The sequence below is a fragment of the Mirounga leonina genome, unplaced genomic scaffold (genome assembly GCF_011800145.1).
Source record: "Mirounga leonina isolate KUSES-001 unplaced genomic scaffold, KU_Mleo_1.0 Mir_115, whole genome shotgun sequence".
Taxonomy (NCBI): Eukaryota; Metazoa; Chordata; class Mammalia; order Carnivora; family Phocidae; genus Mirounga; species Mirounga leonina.
In genome coordinates, this window is record NW_023270268.1 from 58586763 (window position 1) to 58611998 (window position 25236).

General features: G+C 34.3%; 1 pseudogene; it reads left to right on the forward strand.

Annotated features, from left to right (window-relative positions):
• Nucleotides 1–16370: 16370 nt before the first annotated feature.
• Nucleotides 16371–19916, forward strand: LOC117999514 (annotated as a pseudogene).
• The last annotated feature ends 5320 nt before the right edge of the window (nucleotides 19917–25236 follow it).

Here is a 25236-nt window from a genome sequence, read left to right on the forward strand (position 1 = left end):
TCCATAAGGGTCTGGGAAATAAATAGTTTTGAATCATATACCAATAATGTAATCATACAAAAATTTTCAACGGCTAAGTTTTTTATTTCTAAATTTATTTTGATGTTACTGATCTTCGGTCAATTTAGTGGTACTGCAGGACATAATCAATCTATCCCAGAACCGTAGTATAAAATAAATAAAACTAGCAAAAAAGTAGAACAATTAATCTTATAGTTGATTAATTTAAATATCCTGGAAACAGTGATTATTTTCTAATTTACATTTTTGACATTTTCCTTTTTCTATTCACCTGGATCAGTTGAAAGTCAGAATTATAGATGGATAATAGAAATTATTAACTAATCAATTGGACTAAATAATCATGCATTAAAGGTGAATGAATTAAGTAGCTTCATTCTTAAGGAAGAAAAAAATGCAGTCTAAACTCGTAAGTACAAAAAACAAAATTAAATAAATTATGTGAATTATTTTTGTACTTATTTCCTTTTTTTTAAAGATTTTATTTATTTGACAGACACATAGCGAGAGAGGGAACACAAGCAGGGGGAATGGGAGAGGGAGAAGCAGGCTTCCCGCTGAGCAGGGAGCCAATGCAGGGCTTGATTCCCAGACCCTGGGATCATGACCTGAGCCAAAGACAGATGCTTAATGACTGAGCCACTCAGGCGCCCCTGTAGTTCCTTTTCAAAAGAACATTTTTTCATTTGAATCTAATTTGCTATTTTTCATCTGAAAAAAATTTTTCTTAAGCTGAAGAGATTATAAAAATAACAGGGAATAAGCTACCCAATATGTATTTGTATACCACGTATCAAGTCATATAAGCTAATATGTATGTTCGTATACATATCCTTCAAATAAAATTGTTTAAGTAACCTCAAAAAATTGCATTTAGGGTATTTACAAAATGAAGATCCTCTCCCCTAAATGTATCATTTCTTTGATCAGTAAATTAAACACTCTGATCCAGTTAAACAGTTGGCTGCTCCATTTCCTCACCGGTATCTACACTGACAAGGATAGATGCATCTCCTTACAAAGGAAAAAAAAAAAACTCCTTTAAGCAAAACTATTCAAGTGGCTATACTTATCTTCCAGAAACTTAGTGCTGTGCTTTGAAAAATATATGTTTATTATTAAATTTCAAGAAACAGGGGCTCCTGGGTGGCTCAGTTGTTAGGCGTCTGCCTTCAGCTCAGGTCATGATCCCAGGGTCCTGGGATCGAGCCCCACATCGGGCTCCCTGCTCAGCGGGAAGCCTGCTTCTCCCTCTCCCACTCCCCCTGCTTGTGTTGCCTCTCTCGCTGTGTCTCTCTCTGTCAAATAAATAATCTTTAAAAAAATAAAAAATAAAAAAATAAACTTCAACGTTTCCTATTTCAAAAATATATTTTATAAACTGTTGTCAAAAATATATTCCCTTTATAACACTTATATACATATTCCCTATTTTAATACCATAAGTCTGTCATTTAAAGTTTTATACATTTGTTTGACCAATGAAAGATGGTTTCCCAAGGGAGTGTCACAAAAATTGGCTATAGTTACATTTTTTTTTCTCTTTCAGGTCATCAGCTGAAAACTCTTCTTTATGAATGTATCACTGGCAGTTGTGTTAGTTCTGATTATAAGTATAGTCTAAGACTAGCAGAAATAGCTATAAAAGAGTTGCCTTTCTTTTGGAAAATATTTTTAAAGTTTATCTGATTAGCTGCCAGCTCTTTAATTATTTCAAATATATTGTCAGAAAGAACAGGGCTTTGGACATTTCAATTGCAGGAAAACTATTAATTTCTTAATAAGATTAACCAGTTTGCTTAAAAAGAGTAGCACTAGCTTCCAAGGAAGAAAATGAATTACCCAATAGACACTTTTCTCTGAACAGTGTTTAGCTGTGGTGGGGAGTAGCGGACAGGTAGTGTCAGGTGTCCTGCAGCTGCTCACCTTTTTTTAGAAACCCTTTAAATTTGCAGGATACAAGTGCTACATGGATATCTGTAAGGAGAGAGGTGCAGGAACAATGCCTCTTCCAACTCTTCTAGTCCAGCCATGAATGTTAGAGGAACCACGAGAGACTGTGGACTCTGAGAAACACACTGAGGGTTCTAGAGGGGAGGGGGGTGGGGGGATGGGTTAGCCTGGTGATGGGTATTAAAGAGGGCATGTACTGAATGGAGCACTGGGTGTTATACGCCAACAATGAATCATGGAACACTACATCAAAGACTAATGATGTAATGTATGGTGATTAACATAACATAATAAAATAAAAAAAAGAAAAAGATAGCAGGAAGGGAAGAATGAAGGGGGGGGAAATCGGAGGGGAAGAGACGAACCATGAGAGACGATGGACTCTGAAAAACAAACTGAGGGTTCTAGAGGGGAGGGGAGTGGGAGGATGGGTTAGCCTGGTGATGGGTATTGAGGAGGGCACATTCTGCATGGAGCACTGGTGTTATGCACAAACAATGAATCATGGAACGCTACATCAAAGACTAATGATGTAATGTATGGGGATTAACATAAGAATAAAAATTAAAAAAAAAGAAAAAGATAGCAGGAAGGGAAGAATGAAGGGGGGGAAATCGGAGGGGGAGATGAACCATGAGAGACTATGGACTCTGAGAAACAAACTGAGGGTTCTAGAGGGGAGGGGGGTGGGGCGATGGGTTAGCCTGGTGATGGGTATTAAAGAGGGCACGTTCTGCATGGAGCACTGGGTGTGATACGCAAACAATGAATCATGGAACACTACATCGAAGACTAATGATGTAATGTATGGTGATTAACATAACATAATAATAAAAAAAAAGAAAAAGATAGCAGGAAGGGAAGAATGAAGGGGGGGAAATCAGAGGGGTAGATGAACCAGGAGAGACGATGGACTCTGAGAAACAAACTGAGGGTTCTAGAGGGGAGAGGGTGGGGGGATGGGTTAGCCTGGTGATGGGTATTAAAGAGGGCACATATTGAATGGAACACTGGGTGCTATACGCAAATAATGAATCATGGAACACTACATCGAAGACTAATGATGTATGGTGATTAACATAACATAATAAGGGCGCCTGTGTGGCTCAGTTGGTTGAGCGACTGCCTTCGGCTCGGGTCATGATCCTGGAGTCCCGGGATCGAGTCCCGCATCGGGCTCCCTGCTCGGCGGGGAGCCTGCTTCTCCCTCTGACCCTCCCCCCTCTCATGCGCGCTCTCTCTCTCTCTCATTCTCTCTGTCTCAAATAAATAAATAAAATCTTTAAAAAAAGAAACATAACATAATAAAATAAATTTTAAAAAAAAGTAAAGAAGCTCAGCTTTCTCAGAAACCGTGTCTGCACAGTGAAATGAAACAGAGAAATGTATTTTTGCAAACTCACTTTAAGTAAATTGCCCACTAGGATTAACCTTATCCTCAAAAAAAATTTTTTTTCATTCCTCTTTGAATGACTTAAGGCCTTTTAGGTCACAAACTACTAACAGTAGACTCAATCAGATATTTGTTTCTTTGTTTTAAATGTTTTATGATAATTAGATTCAGAGAATTGTTCTAAAATACAAATAGTTGTAATAATCCTCAGGCAATAGTACTCATAAGGTGCTTCCATCTGAAGTAAAAACTTTAATATTTTAACTGACAAAGATTATAAACACAATATTTTTGTGAATTATTTATATGTGAATTTCTGGGCCAATTTTTATTTGTCAATTAGTGATCAAGATAGCATCTACACGGGCACCTGGGTGGCTCAGTTGGTAGAGCATGTGACTCTTGATCTCAGGGTCATGAGTTGGAGCCCCACGCTAGACATAGAGATTACTTAAAAAATAAAAATAAAATGGTTAAAGTGGCAATGGTTGTATGTACTTTGCTCCAATAAAAAAAATTAAAAATACAGCATCTATCCAAGTATAGTTATTTTTACTATCAAAAATATGTATCCTTTCTCTATATCCCAATCCTCAGACATTCTTCTTTCTCCTTTTTCAAATAATCTCTATTCAGTTCTTTTAGCCCACCTGTGTGATGTTTTTGGCTTTACTCTTCTTCCTTTAATTCCCATGGTTGCTCCCCTATTCCAGGCATCTCTCATCTGGCTTATTACAGTAGCCACATGGCCTCTTTTGGGAGACAATTCTCCATCAGTCCCTCACATTTCTGTCCATCTTGTGAGCAGAGACACCAACTAACTTTGTTCCAGGCCATCTTTTCAGGGATGTATAGCAGACAGCCTTAGAATATAGAGATAGTATGTCCTTCCACATCAAAGAGCAGGTTTGCTTATGGCACATCATAATAATGTCTCCTTGGGGCAAAAGTCAAGGACACTTATTGGCCTTTATAAAAGATTGCTCCATGAAGCTCTCTCATCTTCCTTTTCCTGGAGAAAAGTAAACTCAGTTTTTTTCTATGTTGTCCTAATATTTAATTTATAACTCTCTCAAGCAAATTCTAACTTGAATTATATCTCATTATAAATATACCTGTTGCCTTTGCACATTTTAAAGTCTTTACATTTAGAACTTAACAAATGTTTGAACTAAATCTAGATAATCCATCCTTCAGAACTTCAGAGTTTTAAATGGTCTTAGATATCAATGGGTTGAGGTAATGAAAGAGTCCCTCACTGAAACTATTGTTCTCCCATCATATCTATGGCCATTTACCTCACCAAGTTCAAACAATTCAAAGGTATTTTACCAAGAGGTGGTTCTTCTATCACACAGATAAAAAAGATTAATAAGAGACAAGTACTCATATGTATGTACCTTTCCCACCTCCATCTCACCTTTTCTGTCCTTAAAAAGGAAACCAAAATACGTAGAGAGATGGGGGTAGAGATGAAATAACCAACGAGATTCCGGGGCTGTTCACAGATACTGCTCAAGTCCCATCCTCTTGGAATTTTTGTTTTTGTTTCTATTTGGAAAAGAAGTTAGTCTAGATTTGGAATAGATGTCATTTTTTTTCTTTTTTCCTTTTTTTCCCCCTGAATTTGTTTGCTGCTGCTTCTTTTTGATAAAAAAGAAACTCAGGACCTCGGTATATAATGTTAATAAAAGAAACCTATTTATTTTGGATAAAGTGGAAACAAATGTTCAGAACTCCTGACCTTTCTTTCTTTCTTTCTTTTTTTTTTTCTTCCTCCATTCCTTCAAAGCAGTCTCTATGGTATCTCCATTAAATCCTAGTCTTTGGTGAAAATGACTTGAAGTTCTAATCTGTGAGTTTCTTTTTAACTTTAAAAAAGACTTACACAAATATCAAAAGAAAGTCTTTTGGCTTTTCAATAAGATTCTTTTTCATTTTTAATGTCCTTTTTTTAATATAAAATATGAAATTTCTCTTAAGTTTCTAAACTTTTTCTTAAAATTTTGCATTAGTTATCCAAATTGCCATAGCAAAAATATCCTAAGCTATTTGCTAGCATGTGTGTGTCTATGCGCATGTGTGATAACGTATATGTGCATATGTGTACATATGCATATATGTATATATATATTACATATATTTATATAGGTGATTACATATTACATACTATATAATTTATAATGTGCATTTTATATATATAAAATACCTAACCCCTTGGTGGTTAGTTACCTACCAGGTGACTCAGAAATAAGTTATTTTTGTCAAATCTCTAACATATTAATGTAGAAGCAGTTTCTTAAGAATTTAGAAAGCAACTTGCCACATAGTGGCAAATTTAAAATGACTTCATTCTGAAACTGCCATTTGAACATAGTTTCTGTAGTGTGACAAAAAACACAATGTTGCAAGATTTTAAGTGTTTTGGCCTTTTCCAATTCTTAAAAATAGCCTTTAGATTTCCTTTTGACTTTTAAGAACTTACCAAGATGATCTTTTCCCTGAAAATTTTGTCTACTAAAAGGTCAAGAAAACTATGGAGATCACTCAAGAAATTGTATAGGTTTGATACTTAATTTTAAGCACTGTTATTAAGAACATGATCTATCTAAGATGATGCATATTCCTCAATTTATAGAAAGTGAGACTTTTTCAAAGTTATTTGGATATTCTTTGTGTTTTTGCAAGAATATTAAAATTGTCATTAAAGTTGGGGTGGAAAGTTGAAAACCAAATCACTCTTTATTAACTGTCAGGGTTTTAAATTCATACATTGTGCCAAAGTTTAAAAGAGTTTAAATCTAATTATCAAATCTTTTAAATTGTGATCCATTGATAATTTTGAACATACTAAAAAGCTTCAGACTATGATCCATCAGATTCTCATCATACAGTGCATAAGTGCATGTGTTCCAAAATCACTCAGTTTCATGGAAACTGGTTGTACCTCTCCTCCTCTGTCCTTCCTTTCAGCACATTAAAAACAGTTGCAGCTATTTATGCAAATTTCCAGGACATTTCAAAATCTGCACTTTTCATTTCTTTATTTAATAAACTTTAGACAGAGAAATTAGACTGGTTTTCTCTGAGGTGTCTCATCCACTTTCTTTTTTGTCTTCCTCTTCTTTATTCTATGGTACTGTATAAACTCCAACTTTGTTAGACTAATATGAATTAATCACCTTTTAGTCACAGCTTAAGCATTACTTTTTCCAAAATATTTATATACGCCAATAGCATACTATGTTTGTCCATTTTGGTATGTACCACACTTTCATTTAATTGCACAATGGCCATATTTCATGCCACATTTTAAATTTTTGAGGACATGGACTGTTTTATTTATTTATTTTCCCCCCCACTGTACCCTCAGGGCCTAGAATTCAAAGCCTAGAATATAGTAGGTGCTGACAATGTTCATTGATTAAGTATATTGCTTATGCTTTTCTTTGTTGACCAGGACATGGATCTTCAGACTCCCTTAGGCTTCCTTCTTTGTGCAGCTCCCTAAAAACATTTATTTTTTCCTCTTCTTTTCTTCATGCTCCAATAATCTCCTTTTCCAAGTTCTCAGTTTCTATGCAGACTATTACATGATGGAATGATGGAATTTATCAATACTCTCCCCATCTTGGTCCATCTTTTCTTCTCCTTCTATATTTTATGCCCTGATGATACATTCCTGATTTTGCTATAATCACTATCTGTGTAGATGCCAAATTCTCACAAGTACAACTATCTATATAGGCATCCTCAGGTATGTCTTGCAAGGGATTCAAACTACAAAAGGTCAAAACTGATTTTATGATGTCTCTTTCAAATCTATTCATCATGTTCTGTAGGTTATTAAATGATAGTTCATTCATTTAATTTCATGACCTAGAGGGCGCCTGGGTGGCTCAGTTGTTAAGCGTCTGCCTTCGGCCCAGGCCGAGATCCCACGGTCCTGGGATAGAGTCCCACATCAGGCTCCCTGCTCAGCCGGAAGCCTGCTTCTCCCTCTCCCACTCCCCCTGCTTGTGTTCTGCTCTCGCTATCTCGGTCTCTGCCAAATAAATAAATAAAATCTTTAAAAAATTTTTTTCATGACCTAGAAAAATAATCCCATGTATTTTGTCAATCTACAGTCCTTTTGATTTTATTCTTTTTTTTAAGATTTTATTTATTTATTTGAGAGAGAGAATGAGATAGAGAGAGAGAGCATGAGAGGGGGGAGGGTCAGAGGGAGAAGCAGGCTCCCCGCTGAGCAGGGAGCCCGATGCGGGACTCGATCCAGGGACTCCAGGATCATGACCTGAGCCGAAGGCAGTGGCTTAACCAACTGAGCCACACAGGCGCCCCTGATTTTATTCTTTAATGCCTTTTGAATCTATCCATTTTTTCCATTCCTCCTGACTTCAAACTAGAATAGGCCATCATACTATCCTTATAACTATTTTCTACCATATCCATCACTAATGTAAATAGAATGGGTCTGGAAAAAATGGATCTGTCTGTGGAATTTTAAAGAGAAATGATTTATTAATAGTTCAAAATAAAAAAATCAAGCCAGTGACACTCAAGAAGAGAATGGTCCAAACTATGAGCAAATGTTTATTGAAGGCATATGACTGAAAAGAAAACAGGCTTTTTAGGGTGAAAGATTAAGAATGTAAATCAGTTAAAGAATAGGTGAGTGTAAGTGAGTGTTAACTGGAGCCAAATACGCCCAGGGTCCTTTGCTCAGACCCTGAAATGGGGAGGGGAGGGTGGGAAGTTATTATGAGAGTTTTATTATCCATACATGATTCCAATTCAGGATGGCAAACTGAGCATATAAAATTTCATCTGACTTCTATTAAAATTCCATATAAATAATTATAAAAATTATTAAATTAATAATTAAAAATTATTCTACAATAGTAGAATTAAAATGAAAATAAAATCTACAACAGTAAAGTTAGCAGTATTATTATTTAAAATACCATTTTAAACAACTTAGGAATTTGAACAGTGGATATGAGTGTACAAGTGAATGAAATACAACACGAAACTCCTTCTATAATACAGGCAGGAGAAGACTGACCTGAAGTTGGGAGTCTGTCTTTTCAGAACCCTGGAGAAGCATGGGGCCAGGAGATACAAAGAGAAGTTGAAAGTAAGGCCACAGATTGGGTAATTAATTGAAGATCTGTAAGAGAAACAATCTTATCTTTACTCTACTCCTCTCCTAGCACTGCTATCTTCCTTTTGATCTCCAGGCAAGTCTCTGAGGAAATGGAACAAACGACTTCACAGGTGCAAGGACTTTAGCGTGAGCATTGCAGAGTTAAAGCTTTCCCCATTTTTACATTTAGAGAGTACAGTTTGCTCTTGGTCACTTCCCCATAGATCATGAACAAAACCCTTCTGGGGAAATTACTCTACAAATGGGTATTACACTTCTAGCAAGTTATCCATTCAAAAACCATTGGGAAATACATTAGCAAAAGGAATGAACTCCTGCCTGCTACCATTTCAGCCAGCCTATTCTTTCCATTTTAAGTATAAATGTTGAAACAAGCATGCACAGATATGTGGAATATACATTAAAAACACTAAAATCGGGCGCCTGGGCGGCTCAGTTGTTAAGCGTCTGCCTTCCGCTCGGGTCATGATCCCGGGGTCCTGGAATGGAGCCCCGCATCGGGCTCCCTGCTCGACGGGAAGCCTGCTTCTCCCTCTCCCACTCCCCCTGCTTGTGTTCCCTCTCTCGCTGTGCCTCTCTCTGTCAAACAAATAAAATATTAAAAATAAATAAATAAATAAATAAATAAATAAATAAATAAATAAATAAATAAAAATAAAAAAACCCATTAAAATCAACAAGGAAATAATTTGAGAATTTTTAAAAAAGAAATTAGTATCTTAAGATAATTTTTAAAAGGTGAAATTCATTAACAAAATATGGATACTCTGAAGAAAGAATAAGAATAAAATAACTATCTGACATTAGTAATTTTCTTTTTAATATAAAGCACTGACTAGAATGGTTAGAAGACTGACTTTAAGAGTCTAGAATACAGCAAAAGAGCAAAAAAAAAAAAAAATGGGAAACATAAGAGAAAAATAAATGCTCTAGAGACAACTTCCTAACAGTTTAACAAAGAAAAACAGAACAGTTAACATGGGAGAGGGAAGATATTAATGAAACAGTTAAAAACAAGTTCTTTTGAACTAAAGGAGGAAGCAAATTTTAAAATTGAAAAAATTCATTGAGTAGAGTGAATTAACAAAAATGAAACTACTTTGGAATTGCAGAAGCTGAAGGATAAAAACCAATTCTAAAAGTTTTTAAAAGATCAAAAAATAAAGTTAACCAAGACAAAAAAGGAGGATTTCCTTCCTACAAAAGAATAAGATTCAGACTGACATCAGCCTTCTCACAAAGAAATTATTTTCTGTCTAGAATTCTAAAACATCAATTACGTCTCAAAGGTAGGATGATCTATACATATATTTAGAAATTCATAAAGAAAGAAGCAAATGGAAGATGCAATCAAGAAAAAGGGAAACCAGATATCTGGAAAACAGATCTAATACAGGCTTAAATTGTATGAAAAAGCCATGCTAAGCTTAAATAAAGTTCCTAAGCAAGTCCTTTTAACATCTGATCCAGATTGGAGCAGAAAGCAAAAGGAGGAATACTTCAGTGAGAATATGGATCTTTTGATTCAGGGAATAAGATCAATGATGTTGATAAACTTGAGACTATAACCAAGGCAATTTTCTATGAACAGCAATAAAAATGAACAACCAAACAATTTAAAAATAAAATGACTAACAAACAAGATGAAAAAGTGTACAAAAGCATCATGGCCAAATGGAAAAAAAATTAAAATGTACACATTTGACAGAACATAAAAGAGGCTAATCCATATAACATTGCACATTCTCTTTTGCTTTGAATCAAGATAATGGCCTTGGGTTTGGGTGCAATAATTACACAGTAATAATCATATAATTATTTCCATGTTTATAAATAATCTATAGGAAAAGATCATTTTATATTTAATTATGATTACTGTGCAAGCATTCAGTAACAAAGCAATGACAGATACTTAAAAGACAAAGTTATTTATGTCTATGAAAGTATTTTTTATTAAAATATGAAAGTTGAAAGGATATGAGCATCTATATGTACGGAAGCAATTACACAAAGCTAGACAATGTGCATACTCTCAGTTGGAGGTACAAGGTTCCATGGCTCCTGGAGACCATTAAAGGAACTCAGATGAAAATATTACCATCTGATCCCATCAAGGATTTTGAAAAGCTCTGCTTTGCCATTCTCAGGTTTTCTTTTTCTATCTGCCTGGCCCATCCTGACTGTTCTGCAGATTCTCAACCTTTCTGCATAAATGTCAGGTAATTAATACAAACCCAAACTCAGCATATTCATGAATGCCTAGACTGAGACCGACTGAATTGAAAATTCATTCCCAGGCATCCCTAGCTTTATAGTAGGACCAGACTTGAGAACTGATTGCATATATAGTTAATATTATCAATGTGAAATTAATAATATAGTTAACTAAAACTGTGAAGAAGTGGGAAGGGAAATCTAGGATGTCAACAACCACATACCATGGATAAGGGGGTCAAGAGATAGTGCCTGAAGCTAATAAAATATGGAAATTGCAGTATGTTATAGTGTTTAAAAAGGTTAAAATAACAGGACAATGTAACAGTAAAAATATGGAGGGAGTGAAAGTTATGTAAGATAAACCTGCATCTATTCTATTGCTGAATTAATAATAATAAGTATGGTTAACAAAATCATGAAAGACATTCATAAACATTATTTGGAGCTATACAAGGAGCTTCATTTGGGAACAGAAGAGTGAATTTAAGACTGTGGGGTGGGATCTTTATTTTAACTTTAAGTTCTTCCAGGTAGAGCTTTTTTCCACCACATTGCATCACTTCATTACTTTTTCAATAATACTGTGTAAAAGACCTGGAAAATCAGTGGCATAAAGACAATAAGCTCTTATTTATTGCTAACATGGTTGCAATAATGGACAGAGGTTGTACCCACAGAAACCTCTTATTCTAGTGGGAGGAAGAGTAGAGAATGAGAGAGGTTGGAAAGGTGCGAGGGAAAAATATATACTATAATGTCACACAGCAATAATTACTATAAGAAAAAATAAGATATATTTAGAGTGATGAGAATAATTTTTGATAGAGACAAAGAGGAAGGCTTCTCCAAGATGATATTCAAGTGAAGATAGGAAGACAGGAGTACGCCGTGTGAATATGTGGGGGATAGCATCATCAAAAATAATGTTGAAACCACATTATGAGAAAAACTAAACTTTGTGAATTGAGTTGAGATATTCAGTAAAACAAATTACTAAAGTTTGAGTTAAAATGACCAAAAGCATTAATACACGCTTATGGTAGCGTGTTAATGGATAAATAACAATCAATATGGGTCTAAAAGACTCAAACTCTCCAAGGGTCTTCACTGGAATATGAAACATCTGTCATTGTGATCCTCTCCTGTCTTATTTGGTAAGCGATAGAAAAGAATGAGTTTTGAAAGCTACTTAACAACTAATTAAGATTCCAGGGGAAAATATATCTTAAAAAAAAAAAAAAAACTAAACTAAACCATTAGAGATTAGGTACTTGAAGTTGAGTAAATGAGAAAACATTCAATTTTTATCATCGCAATATCTATGAGTATTTATGAAGATGGCTCAGTAATTTGGTGATTTACATCATAATCTTTTATATTTGTTTTTTGCTTTTGTATGAGAGGATAACTGTGGCACTGATAAATTCAGTATATTTATAGATATGTTTCAAATGGAGAGATTGGAGATTCAAAACTAAGGAAAGAGTAAAAGAGATATAAAAATATTTATGAGAAAGAAATTGAGGTAAGCAGAGGATTAAAATTGAGTAACTTTACATACATAGATTGTGAATGAATGCAAAAAACCTACTTAGAGAAAAGGAATTCTATTAGGGATTTACTGAATTTAAAGTGTGATTGAAATGAAATTAGGCAACTAATAAACTAAATGAAGACAGAGAAAAAAAGCAAATAACAGCAGTATCTAAAATATAATTATGATATAAAGACCATATGGTGTTTCTTGTTTAGAATGATGGACATGTGTTCATCCACATTCCTTTAAAATGATGGCAATTTAATAAAAAGGTAATAGTTGCAAGAATGAAAAGAACTAAAAGAGTCCATCAGAGAATGAAATAGTTCAAAAGCATTTGTACGGTGAAAGGCTCACATGAAAGACTAAGATAAGTAAACTTTGAAACATAGGTAAAGGAGTCACAATCTATGTGAAAAGCAGCTCATTTGCCCTTTGGAATCTGCAGAAGCCTAGATATTAAAAAACTCCAAGGCTAGCGGGATGCCAGGAGTGAAATGTAAGTCTGAAATAGCAATTAAAGATCTACAAATGGAGCATCCCCTGGATCACCACAACCATACACACATATTAGCATCATGAGATGAATGCCCACTCACTGAGCTTCATTTCTACAGAAGTAGAACAAACTCTCTGAGAAAAAAAACTCAAATAATGTGAGTATTAGTTATCCAAGGCACAGATCTCCCAATTTACCTATTTATGGGCACTAAGTCAAATAATTACTTCTCCAATTTATAAAAAAAAAAAAAATATCAGATGCTGAGTTACAATTAGCTGTACTAGTTTCACTGTAAATTATAATAAGACAACCAAGAATCACAAGACACCCAAGGAAAGCATGCAACATGAAATGGAAAAAGGTAAAATAAATACATAGAAGAAATTACTCCTTAAAAAATATAAATTATTCAAAGAACATGGGAGAATAATAAACAAATACAAAAAATATCTGCTTATCACTTCATATTTTTTGTTTGACATTGCATCAATTACCTGAGTCTAGGAAAAAGAAATGTCAGTACAAGAAAGGGTTTTGGGAAATTCAAAAATGCTATTTCAACAAATGGTACTGGTACAACTGGATATTTATGTGCAAAAAAATGAATCCAGACACAGGCCTTACACCCCTCACAAAAATGAACTCAAGGTGGATCACAACCTCAATGTAAAATGTAAATAATAAAAGCCTAGAAAATAACATAAAAGAAAATCTAGATGATCTTGAATATGGCAGCACATTTTTCGATACAACCCCAAAGATGCAATCCATGAAAGATATAATTACTAAGCTGGACTTCATTAAAGTTAAAAACTTCTGCTTTGTGACAATATCCAGAGAATTAGAAGACATGCCACAGAGTAGGAGAAAATATTTTAGAAGATATATCTGTGGGAAATGCCACTGGAATTTTGATAGGGATTGCATTAAATCTATAGACAAATTTGATAATATGGGCATTTGAACAATATTCATTTTTCCTATACATGAACATGGGATATCTTTCCATTTATCTGTGTCTTCTTCAATTTCTTTCATTAAAGTTTTTATAGTTTTGATTGCACAGATCTTTCAGTTCCTTGTTCAAATTTATTCCCAAGTAATTTATTATTTTTGACAAAGTTATTTATTATTTTTGATACTACTGAGAATGGGATAGTTTTTTTTTTATTTTCTTTTTAGATATTTTGTTGTTGTGCACAGAAATGCAACTGATTTCTCCATGTTGATTTTATATCTTGCAACTTTACTGAATTTGTTGATTAGTTCCAATAATTCTTTGGTTGAGTTTTTAGGATTTTCTATATATTGTACCATATCATCTGCAAATAATGGTAATTTTTCTTCCTCTTTCCAATTTGTATGTTTTAATTTCTTTGTCTTGCCTAATTGCTCTAGTGAGGACTTTCAGTACAATGTTGCATCGGAGTGGTGAGCCTGTGCAACTTGTCTTATTCTTGATCTTCGAGGAAAGAAATCTTTCAGTCTTTTACTGTTGAGAATGTTAGCTGTGAGTTTGTCACATACAGCCTTTATTACGTTAAGGTATGTTCCTTCTATTCCCAATTTGTTGAGAGTTTTTATCAGGAAAAAATGTTTTATTTTTTCAAATACTTTTTCTATATCTATTGAGATGATCATATGATTTTTATCTTTTATTCTATCAATGTGGTGTATTACATTTACTTATTTACATATGTTGAACCACCCTTGCATCCCAGGGATAAATCCCACTTGTCATGTTGTATGATCTTATTAATTTATTGTTGAATTCATTTTTGCTAATTTTTTGAGAATTTTTGCATCTATAATTCATCAGGAATATTAATCTATAGTTTCCTTTTCACAGAAATAGAGAAATCCTAAAATTTCTACAAAAGACCCCGTATAACCAAAGCAATCCTGAGAAAGAACAAAGCTGGGGGCACTACTCTTCCTATTTCAAACTATACTATAAGGCTATACTAATTTTAAAAGTATGGTAATGGCATAAAAATAGACACATAGGCAAATTATATATATATATATATATATATATATATAATATTTGAAATTATTTTTCCAATTCTGTAGGTTGCCTTTTCATTTTGTTGATTATTTTTTTTGCTGTGCAGAAGCTCTTCAGTTTGATATAGTCCCATTTGTTAATATACACACACATACACATATATACACACGCACACATAAAGAACTCATACAACTCAATAACAAAAAAATACAAAGAGTCCAATTAAAAAAAGGGCTGAGGAACTGAATAGACATTTTTCTAAAGAAGACATCCAAATGACCAACAAGTACATGAAAAGATGCTCAATATCACTAATCATCAGGAAATGCAAATCAAAAGCACAGGGATATATCAATTCATACTTTTTAGAATGGCTATCATCAAAAAGAAAAGAGATAAGTGTTGGTGAAGATGTGGAGAAAAGGGAACCCTTGTGCACTATAGATCAGAATGTGAATTGGTTCAACCACTAAGAAAAACAGTATGAAGAGTCCTCACACAATTAAAAATAAAACTACCATATCATCCAGTAATCCCACTTCTGGGTATATATCCAAAGGAAATGAAAACAATCTATCAAAAAGGCATCTGCACACCCATGTTTATTGTGGTATTATACAAAATAGAATATGTGACACACACACAGAGGAATATTATTTAGCCACGAGAAAGGGAAAAAAAAGGAAATCTTCTTATTTGCAACAATATGGATGGGCCTCAAAGGCATTATGCTAAGTGAGAGAAGTAGACAGAGAAAGACATACTGTGATACCACTTACATATGGAATCTAAGAAAGCTGAACTCACAGAAACAGTAGGATGGTGATTACTAGGGCCCGGCAGGGTGGGGAGAATTGAGGAAATGTTACAAGGTCCAAACTTATGACTAGTACATAAATAAACTCTGGAGATGTAATGCACAGCATAGTGATTATAGTCAACAATACTGTATTATAAACTTCAAAGCTGCTAAGAGACTAGATATTAATTGTTTTCACCACAAAAAAGAAATGATCATTATGTGATGTGACAGAGGTGTTAGTTAATGCTACAGCTGTAATCATACTGCAATATATAAATGTATCAAATTAACATGTTTTATACCTTAAACTTACACAATGTCATATGTCAATTATATCTCAATTAAAAAAGATACATGGTAAAGGACTGTTATTTAAAATATACAAAGAACTCTTAAAACTCAGTAAGAAAACAACCTGATTAGAAAATGGGCCAAAGACATTGACACATCTTATCAAAGAAAATGCACAGATGGCAAATAAGCAGATGAAAAGATGCTCCACCTCATATGTCAACAGGGAAATGGTAATTAAAATAACAATGAAATACCAGTACAAACTTATTAGAATGGCCAAAATCTAGGACACTGACACCTCACCAAATGCTGGAGAGAATATGGAACAACAGAAACTCTCATTCATTACTGTAGGAATGCAAAATGATATAGACACTTTGGAAGACAGGTTCGTGGTTCTTTACAAAACTAAACATATTATTACCATAGGACCAAGCACATGTACATGTAGGTATTCATACAAAAGAGTTGAACACATGCCCGTACAAAAAAACCTGCATATGGATGTGTACAGCCAAAACCTGGAAACAACCAAGTTGTCCTCAGTAAGTGAACGAATAAATAAACTGTGGCACATCGGACAATGGAATACTACTCAGTGCTAAAAATAAATGAGCTATCAAACCATGAAAAGACATGGCATTACCTTAAATACTTATTATGAAGTGAAAGAAGCCAATATTTTAGGTATATATAAAATTCATTATATAGTTAAAAGAGTTCAAAACAAGAATAATTTTGCAATATATACAAATATCAAATCTTTAGGTTGTACACTGAAGCTAATATAATGTTATATGTCAGTTATGCCTCAACAAAATGACAAGAAAGTGAAAACTCCTCCTTCTTTTTGTTTTTATCCATGTATTACTTAAAATTTAAACACATTTTTAAATATATTAGAATATATAATATTAAAATATATAATAAATATATTAAAAATGTTTCAAGAAAGACAAATGTAGCTTAGGAGTCCAAACTTGGTTGTCATATAAATAAATACATTTTCATGTATCTAAATTATTTGCATATATTTTTTGCTATTAAACTTTAAATTTTGGCCTCATTTGAGCTAATACTATCATTTTGAGCAAAAACATCGGCTCATTGAATTAATGATAAGGTAGGTACATGGTTGTCAACTTGGTTAAGACCAAATGATTGACTTTATGCGGCACTCAAACCTTCTAAAATACTTTACCATGAATAATCTTTTATACAGTGTTGAATAATCCACACATTAAGCAACAGTAAAAAGGAATTGAAAAAAGCCACAAAGCATTTAGATATGGTAGGGGAAAAAAACAATGAGCCATCTGACCTGAATACCATATTTTATTTCAAGACAAATTATACTGTAAGTGAATCATGTTCTGAAAATCTGTCAAATATATTTTAAAATGTTGTTATATTTACTTATTTTCCTGAGTTCTATGTCAAAACAGGTATCTGAAACTTATTAAATTCATTTTGTTGTGAAAATTATAAAGTTTACTACATTTTAATACTAACCCACTCAGTTTTAAAAAATGAAGTATTTTTCTATGTTCAGCAACAATTACTTGTTATGAGTTGACACAGTTTTTGATTGAGTCTGTCAGTAGAACTTGTATAGTTCTTTTGCTGTAATAAATGGAATATTCAGGTTCTAATTTCCATAAAAATAGATTTTAGAAAATAACAATTCTGGGATTTATTAGATTTTCCAGCAAAGCATTGTAATTGTCTCATACATCAACCATAACTAGTGCTTTTTACAAGTGCCAGTTGTAATCATTTGCTGATTCTGTTGATGTTCAAAGAATACTGAAGATATATTTGCAGTTTACCTTAAAATGATGAGTTCGGAACCCTAAGATTCCTTTTAAATTTTTTGATTAATATTTGCATAGAGAATATAATGGTTTTCTATCAGAATTTATATAACTGCATGAAAGGTTAATTGATTATTTTTTTCTTTTGATCCTAAAAGAGGATTAGGTATCTAACCCTTGGGTTGAGAAATTCAGAACCTCTGTCCTGTTTTGCTTCACATCCTTTGATTTTTTTCTGGCTGTGCATTTGATTGTTTCTCAAATTATGTGAACTGATACTTGAGTGCAGCTTTCATTGTACCAATGAGAAAGCTTGGATCCAGGGAGAAATAGAAGATGGCTTCTTGAATATGAAGTATTTAATAAATGAAGCAAAGTAATTTTTTTAAAAGGCCCAAATATAGTTTCATGCACTCCCTCCTGCTCACCAAGTTTTAAGAATTCAAAAACATAAGCTATCATATCCTCACTCTGAATATTCTTTAAATTCAAGTGTGATATGCTCTATTCCAGTAATATGTAAAGTTACAATTTGTGAAAAATGAAATAGAAAAATTATGCATTAATCATCTTATTTTGATGACTACAGTAACTTATTTTTTATATTTTTCACACTGTATTCATATTTTCAACAAAATCATGCTATATGACTCTGGACTGATTAATGATTAATAAATAGGAGGCTAAAACTTATATGTTTCTATAAAACTCACAACATGCTTTCCAGAGAAGTTCTTAAACGATAGTTAGGTGATGGTAGTTTTAAGTTTACTTTGACAACTAAGGGTCAAAGTAAAAGTATTGCTGATATGTATTTTCCTTCTGTATTTTTCCTTTTGCAGATTTACAACAAATAGTAGGTCATTATAGGACCTGAGATACCTTGTAGTAGAATATGGCTTACATTTTAGTGGCAATCATATGAAAAATACATATAAGACCTACTTTGGGAATATCATTTTTAAAGCTTACCTAGTAACACTACTTAGAACAAATTTTCTTAGTATTCCCTTGACACGATCACGCTGAGCTAGTACCCGGGCGTGGAATCGGGCCGCAACCTCAGCTGCGTCTGCAGCCTGCCACCGCCTCTGGGCCACAAAGTGAGTGAGCTTCGGGCCTTCGTGAAAATGTGTAAGCAGGATCCGAGCATTCTGCACACCGAGGAAATGCACTTCCTGTGGGAGTGGGTGGAGAGCATGGGGGTAAAATACCACCTGCCACTCATAAAACTAAATCAGAAGACAATATCAAGGAAGAAAAAACAGTAAGAAGATGGAGGAAAACATAAAGACAGACGAACCATCAAGTGAGGAAGGTGGTCTAGAAATTGACAATGAAGGTGTGATTGAACCAGATACTGATGCCCCTCAAGAAATGGGAGATGAAAATGTAGAGATAACCGAGGAAATGATGGATCAGGCAAATGATAAAAAAGTGGCTGCCATTGATGCCCTAAATGATGGTGAACTACAGAAAGCCATTGACTTGTTCACAGATGCCATCAAACTGAATCCTCGCTTGGCTATTCTGTATGCCAAGAGAGCCAGTGTCTTCATCAAATTACAGAAGCCAAATGCTGCCATTCGAGACTGTGAGAGAGCTATTGAAATAAATCCTGATTCAGCTCAGCCTTGTAAGTGGCGAGGGAAAGCACATAGACTTCTGGGCCATTGGGAAGAAGCAGCACATGATCTTGCCCTTGCTTGTAAACTGGATTACGATGAAGATGCTAGTGCAATGCTGAAAGAAGTTCAACCGAGGGCCCAGAAAATTGCTGAACATCGGAGAAAGTATGAGCAAAAACGTGAAGAGCGAGAGATCAAAGAAAGAATAGAAAGGGTTAAGAAGGCTCGGGAAGAACATGAGAGAGCCCAGAGGGAGGAAAAAGCCAGAGGACAATCAGGAGCTCAGTATGGCTCTTTCCCAGGTGGCTTTCCTGGGGGAATGCCTGGTAATTTTCCTGGAGGAATGCCTGGAATGGCAGGGGGGATGCCTGGAATGGCAGGAATGCCTGCGCTCAATGAAATTCTTAGTGATCCAGAGGTTCTAGCAGCCATGCAGGATCCAGAAGTTAGGGTGGCCTTCCAGAATGTGGCCCAGAAACCAGCGAATATGTCAAAATATCAGAGCAATCCAAAGGTTATGAATCTCATCAGTAAATTGTCAGCCAAATTTGGAGGTCAAGGATAATAATGCCCTTCTGACAAATAAAGCCCTTGCTGAAGGAAAAGCAACGATCACCTAATGGATGTCACAATAATACAGACCAGTGTACCTCTGACCTTCTCATGAAGAAAGCTGGGGTGCTGTGAAGAGAATCCCTACCCCTCTGCCCCACATGCAACTGAAACATTCTTTAGTGGTTTGCCATTAGGGTGTTCATTCAGATGATGTTTTCCTACTAGGAATTACAAACTTTAAACACTTTTAAACCTTAAAAATATTTAAAAACATATTAAAAGGGTGTGTTAGTCCCTAAAATTTTTTTTTCTTAGTATTAACTGTAGCAAAGTGGGATTTAAGTATAAGGAAGTACACAAAATTATGGCATTTCTTCTCCTCTATCATCAAAGTTCTGATACCAATTTTAAATGTGGGATTTAGCAGCATAATACATAGCTAAAATTCTGACATACACAAGCCATTCTTAGTCTACGGTTCCTGATACAGTACAACATTGCACCAATTTTGTTATCACAACTTTGTGAGTGACTGAATTAAATAGATTGGTACTTCTAGTAAATTTTTGAGTTCCACCACTTATTTCATTCATTAACAAGTGTGATTAAGTCTATACCCAGTCTTGCACTATAAATGCGTAATTACTAGTTATAACTCAGCATCTCTGGTGGCATAGATCAAAATCTATCCTACTTTTAGAATTCAGGATTTTAGATTATCCTTAAACATTTTACTAAAGGTTAAATTTAACAACCCTTAATCTAGGAGAACAATCCTTGACCTGTCATTTCTTTCATTCCCTCTTTTTCTTATCTCTCCCTTTACTCCACATCATCAAACAGCAAATCATACACTGTACTACTTGATGACAAGTTATATGCAACATTCCAACATGCATATGAAGTAGGCAGAGATTTATTTCAATCCCAAGTTGATCTTCTTCTAATTTTGTTATCCAGAGTAACACTGCATTACATTATAGGTAATCTTACTTTGTATATGAATTCTATTCTGCTTTGATGAGTTTTCTGGTGCATTGATAATATAATAGTATAATCCTCTGGTTTATTTTAAATCATTTTTTTTTTTAAATATGTACCAACTATAAGGAAATACTTTGTGGGCAATGAATTACTTTAAAAACTTTAGTAAAATCTTGATTATGTTTTAGGTGGTAAAACTAGTTTAACATCTTATTTTTCTGGATTTAGGATGTCTCCATGTCCCCAGTAGATTTTTAAGAACACATGAGTTTAAAGATTGAGAATACATATCTAATTGTTAATCTTTTTGAAAATCACAATAAAAAGAATGCCCTCACAATGAGGTTTTATGGATTATTGAACAGAAGGCAGATACCCAAAACCTGATGTGTGCCTGGATGAGATGATTTTATGGAAATTATATTCTTATCAAAAAAGATTAAAAATCTTCACAAAATCTCATAGGTAACTATCCAGGCAGCTTTTGGCATGTGATTGATTGCTTTTGAAACACATTAGAACCCCTTGAGCAGAAGCAGAGTTAAAAGCTTAAGTCTAGACATGAGGTCATCATTCTTCATTATCACATTCTATGGAAAGAAAAAGTGATATCCTGGTGATTAAAATATACGTTCTTATTGATAGAGTTTTCCACTGAAAACTTAATTATTCTTGCTTGAATCCATTGTGTTTCCCACATCTGAGGATCCGTGTCTTTAGTCCAACTTGGAAAATCATGTGTTGTTATCTCTTCAAATAATATTTCTCTTCAATTCTCTCTACTCATGACTTCTAGAATCCTATTAGATTGGTGTTGGCCCTTTGTAAAGCTTTGAAAGCTTCTTTATGTTGTCTTACATCCAGGATCAACATAAATAAATTGTTTTGTCTCATTTCATGGAAGGCAGGTCTATTGTACCTTTGCCAAGATGAAAAAGGCCTGAGCCTGGCAACTATGGCAAATTAGCAGCTGTAGAAACTGTAAAACCTCACTTAGCAAGCATATGTGCTATTTGGAATAGTATTTGAATCAGTTGGGAAGTTTGTTTGCAGGTAACCAGAAAACTAACTTCCAACTGACATTGAAAGAAAAGCAAATTTATTTTATAGGTTACATATTCCACAATGGGTCCTTGCCATTTGCTTCTGTTCCTTTCCCCTTTTCCTCTTTCCATTTTCAGATACAACTTTTTCTTCAAAATTCCATATATCATCTGGTCTCATCATGTCTATATCTTTTGACTTAATTCACTTACGTGAACATTGTGAAAATGGCTGCTAGCAAGTAGCAAGATCCTCCCAGTTCCAAAAACAAAAATAAAAAGGGGGGGATTTTTTTGTTTGTTTTATTTTGTTTTCTTCTGACAGGCTTTTACACATGTCCAGGATCCATTCTGATCAAAATATTTTAACGTTAATGTTCAAACTGATATGGATCAGTGTGGCCAGAGTGATCAAACTGCATTGTTTGAACAAGGATGTGTCACATGGTGGGTATGGAATGTTTGCACTCTTTGACCCAAGGCAGGGTCACATGTCCCAAACTTGGAGTTACAGGTATAGTAAATAAAATACATATACCCCAAATGGGCAAGATATGGTTCCTAAAAGACATTTCAAACACTCTTACTAGTAGAAAATGGAATGGTTATTGGATGAGCAAGTCAGCATATGTTCACCTTAGTAAGATATTAAGGTAATTGACCAGAAGCCAAATGTCACAAGTATTTACATAATTAGAAAAAAAAAAAGATACGTATGATATATATTAACAGGATTCAAAATTACCTAAATGTGAAGTTAACATATTCATTATATGTTAAATTATAATATACGCTTGCAATAGATTTTACTAATGCTTCCTAAATTTTCAGGTTTCTTCTTATTGTGCCTCTCGCTGAAGCAGAAATATATACCCTTGCCCTGGAGACCTCAGGGCTGACCTGGATTGGCCAAGGAAATGTTAATACAAGTGCCATATGTTACTTCTTGGCAGAAGCTTTAAAGTCATTGTGTGATTTCCCTCGTCTTTTTTCACTCATTCACAATGACTTTGAATGTACTCAGAGGCTGAAGAGTGAAATAAAGATGCAGTGGAGCAAGATGAAGCTGATATGAATAGACATGTTGTTTCAGTAAAAAAAATAAACATTTGTTGATATAAGCTACTAAAAGTTTGGAGGTATCTGTTGTTGTAGTATTACAGTATAAATCCTGAGTGATGCAATCTTTTTTTTTTAATCTTACAAAATGTATACCAGGAACTCTCATGATCAAAATAAGTAAAAAGATAAAGTTATTAACCTGCCATAGAGTATTTAAGGTGCTCTTTTATCAATTTTGGAGGATGGCAAATTAACACAATTTAACTTTAGATCATTTGAAAAAAAGAAACAAAGACAGAAGAAAATAAACATCACCTGTGTCCCCACTATTAAATTATCTGAGAATGCTATTGCAGAGACTATCTTTTGATGAGAGGTTGCATTATCTTGAAACCAAAAATGGTATCACATTTCTTTTTTTTTTTTTTTTTTTGGATACACACATTTGTATTATGCAAGCTTCCAACCTGATTGGCTATAGAAGATTATTTTATTCCATTAACCTTGAGAAACCTCAAGGAATGCTTATGCTTAGATAGTCCACAAATTAGTCCTTGCCACGCACTCTATTCTTTCCCTCCTTAAATCAATAATCTAGCCCACTCAGGTAGCTGCAGCTCCCCTGGGATTTTTATATCAAGCATGAATAAAGGCCCATCATCTAATACTATACTATACAGCTAAGACAAGACTATTTCACTTGGGGAAGTTCTTGAAGGCTTGGAGGATAAAAGAGGAACTTTTAAAAAGCAATTTAAAGCATTCCACTAGATATGGTTATTACCAAAGAATTTTAACCCCAGTCACTCTTCATCCAACAGTGGCTTTAATTTTGCATATCTAAATGCCCAAATATAAACAGTTTTCTATATGCTGGGCCCGAAAATTCTTTCCTAAAGAATCAATAAGAACAAAGCCCTATATTTCCAACCTTAAGATTTCTTTTTTTTTTTCAACAGTCTTACACAATTCACAGACCTGTACCTCTGAAACAAATAATACATTATATGTTAAAAAAAAAAAAGAAGATAGTAGGAAGGGAAAAATGAAGGGGGTGAAATTGGAGGGGGAGACGAACCATGAGAGACTATGAACTCTAAGAAACAAACTGATGGTTCTAGAGGGGAGGGTGTGGGGGGAGGGTTAGCCCGGTGGTGGGTATTAAAGAGGGCACGTTCTGCATGGAGCACTGGGTGTTATACGCAAACAATGAATCATGGAACACTACATCAAAAACTAATGATGTAATGTATGGTGATTAACATAACATAATAAAATAAAAAAAAAGAAGTTTTGATTGAGAAAAAAATAAAAAATAAAAAATAAAAAAATGTTCTTTTTTTTCTACATTTTTATGGAATACATTTTTATAGTGTATCTAAGAATCTGGTCTTATTCAAAATATTTTCAGGCATAAAAACTCAGGCATAAAATACATATACACTTTTTTGCCTACAGCCTATTCTGTATTTTCAACACTCACTTCACCCCTGATAATAGAAAACACAAATGAGTCTATTCTACAAAGACTTGATCAATTTGGTATTTTCTAAGTCATTTCATATTTAATATAATTCAATTCTAGATTTCCACACACCATCTTGTCTTCTCAAGATGGCATGTGCATTAGAGCTATGTGAATTCCATATATCAGTAGGGAAGGAGTGTCTGATCCAAAGTCATCCTTGGTCTTCTCCCCACCCCTGGTCATTGAGCCATGAGCTCTTCCTTTTTCTTATTTTGTTACATTTGCTGGTGCCCTTCTGAGTCATTTTTCACCCTTCTGGAAACAGTCATATGCTCTCTCATACTTTTCTCTGCAAGGAGGAGACTCAGTGATGATCCTGGCACAACAAATTCCCTTAAGGTATTTGTAATTTTCCTAAGCTTCAACAGGAAAAAGGCAAAGCAGTCTGCACGACCTAAAATTCCTTTATATAGCTAGGGTTCCTACTGCATGCACTTTCTCCTACATTGGTGATTGGTACCTTTACAAAGACTGAGAGCAAACCAGTGTTTATTCTACTGCTCTTCTTTTGGGATCTGTTCCATCTGCCTAGGTAGCATTTATATAATCAAGGAAGATTAAGTACCATATTCCGCCATCTGTTCTTTTACCAATGCATTGCTATGGCTTAGCAGGCTCTGCACCTTCCACAGCTTAGACCTTAAACTCAGAAGTTTCTTTCTTGGGGTGCCTGGGTGCCTCGGTCGGTTGACTGTCTGACTCTTGATTTTGGCTCAGGTCATGATTTC